Source organism: Schistocerca serialis, chromosome 3, assembly GCF_023864345.2.
Source record: "Schistocerca serialis cubense isolate TAMUIC-IGC-003099 chromosome 3, iqSchSeri2.2, whole genome shotgun sequence".
In the NCBI taxonomy this organism is placed as follows: Eukaryota; Metazoa; Arthropoda; class Insecta; order Orthoptera; family Acrididae; genus Schistocerca; species Schistocerca serialis.
This window is the reverse complement of record NC_064640.1, coordinates 875,219,162-875,223,281: the sequence shown is the minus strand read 5'-3', so window position 1 is coordinate 875,223,281 and position 4,120 is coordinate 875,219,162. Positions and strand designations below refer to the sequence as shown.

At 39.5% G+C, this 4,120-nt stretch overlaps 1 pseudogene; it reads right to left on the bottom strand.

Annotated features, from left to right (window-relative positions):
• Window positions 1–1,712: 1,712 nt before the first annotated feature.
• LOC126472141 (5S ribosomal RNA) lies at window positions 1,713–1,830 on the bottom strand (annotated as a pseudogene).
• Between the last annotated feature and the right edge of the window lie 2,290 nt (window positions 1,831–4,120).

The window sequence follows — 4,120 nt, the reverse complement described above, 5'->3', positions numbered from 1 at the left end:
ATCTGAATTAGTATTCTGGTTCACACGTGACAGTTCTGCATTAGAATACATCTTACAATTTTTATTTTAAATGTATTAGTCATTCCAGAAACAAAACTGTCACAACAGAGTTAGAAAATAATCAACAGGGTGGGAGATTATTATCTCCAGGAAAACTTTTAGTAGATACATTGGTCCACATGCCGCTACAGTTACTAGAGAAAATTTTTGCAGCTAAATTTTCTTGTAATGCAAGAAGTTTTCTACTACTGTCCCACACATTGCTTTTGCATATGACTCTCTCTGTTTTGCACAAAGCGTACACTGGACTTCTTCCTCACATTGGCAGTCATATCCCTAAGGAGTCCCATTAGACATCTAACAATGGAGCCCCCAACTACCAGTAATGCCACTCTCTGAGAACGCCCAGATCTTGAATCTTGAATCTGGGTCAGTGTTTTTAACATCAACAGACAGCTCCAGAAACCTGTTATCACACAAACTGGGAAGGCCTTTCAATAGGCCTCACAGAAAATCTTTTGCAGTCTACCAGACCATGGAACAATCTGCTACTCAACCACAGCTGAGGGTTCAACCTCAGTGTGGGTAATAATACATGGCAGCCACAGTAGTGGATCAATTGAGGGACATGTGTGATGCACTGGACATCCCTTGGATCCCCATTTCCAGCTTCCCACAGCCCATTGGCAACAGCCTCAAGCTACATGACTGGATGGAGGACTGCCTGGAGCTGTGAGTAAAGGGTCACCAACTCAGATTGCATCCAAATACGGTTATCACAGTCTCTAATCATACTAAAGGTTATGGAACTATGGACCAGACAGTTATTAAAATATGAAATTGTGCTTAGTAAATACACAAACACACAACAAACATAAAAAATAAACTTCTAAGCACACAGATTAATTAAAATATGTCACTTCATAGTTGGAAGCTCATAATGTAATTAAAAAATGCACAATGCATTCTCCTGTGGTGCTAGAGGAACAGAAGCAACCGAACTGACTGCTCAAACAAAAACAAACAATTAGTTGTAGCATAACCATTAGAGGCAGCAGAACTATGTACAACACAATTATTAAAATGCAGATCTGTGCCTAGCAAATAGGCAAACATGCAATAAATGTAACAGTTAAACTACTAAGCACACCCATAAACCAAAATAAGTTCCTTATAGTTATAAGCTCATAAAATAGTTCACAAATGAACAATGTACTGTCCTGTGGTGCCACAGGAAAGGAAGTTACCAGCTAACTAAGATATCTTCTAACTAAAGTGCATGATATTTGAAATAACATCAGATATAATTCTTATAACAGACTTCTGTGATCTGAAAGTAAATGTCCGTCCCATATGTTGAGTTTCCCCAGAAACTGATTCCACAGTTAACAGTGAATGAAAACATGCGGAATAAATTAGTTTCTTAAATTTTTAATCACATTATCTGTAAACATGTATACTGGAAACAAAGCAGAACTAAGTCATTAAATCTAGACAGTGGCTTTTCCAATTGCACTCCATCTTCAGGCCACGAGTGGCCTACCGGGACCATCCAACCACCGTGTCATCCTCAGTGGAGGATACGGATAGGAGAGGCGTGGGGTCAGCACACCGCTCTCCCGGTCGTAAGATGGTATTCTTGACCGAAGCTGCTACTGTTCGGTCGAGTAGCTCCTCAATTGGCATTATGAGGCTGAGTGCACCCCGAAAAATGGCAACAGCACATGGTGGCCTGGATGGTCACCCATCCAAGTGCTGACCACGCCCGACAGCGCTTAACTTTGGTGATCTCACGGGAACCAGTGTATCCACTGTGGCAAGGATTTTGCCAGATATTCCAATACCAGAAACTTAAGATTTGAAATTTCTTGTGTTTCATTATTTGAGAAACCTATTTTGATAGTTTTTGGACTTCTGTAAGAAGTACTGCATTGTATGCAGTCAGTGTTGCTAAATTAAATGGTAATCCATCTGCCTTGAACAATCTACTGATATTCTGAAATATTTCATTAGCTGCCTTTTCAATAAGAAAAATGGTATTACTTTTTTTCCTTATACTCATATTATCAGAGAGATGGACAAAATTTGCATCTTTTGAAGCTACTGGTGCAAGATGTTGTACACGGACTGCCTGAAAAAAATTAGTACACCTGGAAAGGTGACACTGATTCTGTTCCAATGATGGCATACGCCACCTGCTGGATAGTAGATGAACTGATAATGGTTGCAACAGTGTCTGCCAACAGATAACGTAGTGGCATAGCTACCAGAATGCTGTGTGTGTCTACCTTGTAATATGGAATGCTCACAGTCAGAAAACTCATTGTAATGAGAATTAGTGAAGCAAGCAGGCAGCTATGCAACAGGGATGCATTCATCCTTCCTACAGCCGACTGAGTGAGTTTTAGAAGGGTCCAATTGTGGCCTTTCAAGTGAAAAATGGTCCTTTCAATGAACTGTCATGAAATTTGGACATGCTGCATCAGTTCTGCAATGACACTAGTATCAGTTATCATGCGAACATTCTCACACCTGTAGACGAGATTATGGACATCCACATAGCACAGATATCATCTAGGATCGTCATAGTGTAAGAGTACCAGTGGCTGATTGTACAGCTACCACAACACAGATAAGAGGGCTTGTGAGCCAAGAGGGTCATTATGAGCTGTTGTGAACCAGCGTTATTAGCAGTGGGACTGTGGGCATGCACACCTCTAGCCTGTCTTCCAATCGTGGCACAGCATCGACGTGAACAGCTGGACTGGTGCCATCAGAGGATCACTTGGAAGATGGAATGGTGTGCCATGGTCTTCAGTGATGAGAAAAGGTTCTGCCTACATGTGAGTGATGGTTGTCTGTGAGTAGAATGTAGACTTGGTGAGTGCTGCCTCGTAAAGTGCATTCATTGAAGACACATTGGCCCCACCCCGGACCTTATGGTCTGGTGTGTGATAAGCTACAAGTCACTTTCAACTTGGGTGTTTCTGGAAAGGATGCTAAGCAGTGCTCACTATGGGCAGAATGTTAGACCTGTTGTTGTGCCATTCATGTAGTGGGAAGGTGATGGTGATGTGTTGCTCCAACAGGATAATGCTCACCCACACACTGCCCATGAAACTCAACTTTTTCTGCAAGATGTGCTGCAATTTCCTGGGCCAGCACAATCTCTGGACCTGTCTTCAGTCAAGTGCATGTGGGATATGATGGAATTAGAATGGTTCGTGTGACTTGCCAACCAACAGCTCTTACAGAACTACATGCACGGGTTGACCAGGCATGGAATAATGTATCCGAGGAAAGTATTCACCATCTTTATGATTGAGAATGTGGGTGTTTCAGCGTGGGTTGACATCTCATTCCTCACAACCACTTGTGCTGTTGATCTGTAAATGTAATCATTTCATGTGTTCAATATGCACTGTTGCCACAATAAATTTTGAGTGAATTGGAAACCTACAAAAGGGTGTACTAATTTTTTTCCAACAGTGTATATCAAAAGCAACTGATGACCCAAAAGTAAACCTGATTGATTGATTGTTTGATTTCTTTATTAATCCATGTAACAATTTATATTGTGTGGATTTCGTCAGCAAAATCATATACAATACAATATACTTACAATTTATACACACAAAATTAATATTTACACACATTTTTAATGTATCTTACACTAGTTTTATATCCTTATGTAATTTTCTTATAGTACTGAACAATTCTGGATTTCATGTTATAATTTTTTCCTTGTGTATTACAATGCAGGCTACTTTAATTACACTACGTGTTTCAATTCGGATAGTCCATTACTGTGTAATAACTTTTATTTAATAAAAATTTTTTTAGTTTTGTTTTGAACTTTCCAATTGTGTCAATATCTTTTATATTTTGGGGTAATTTATTATATAATTTAAGGGCATTGTAGAACAAGCTCTGCTGAGTTTTAACTTTATTTTTCCTCTCTAGGTGCAGATTGTGTTGGTTTCTAGTTTCATAGCTGTGTACTAAAGAATTTTTAACATAGCAGTCAATATTTTTTTTTACATACATAATACTTTGAAAAATGTATTCACAGGGGACAGTTAGGATTTCCAGCTTTTGGAAATGTTCAAGGCAGTGAGCC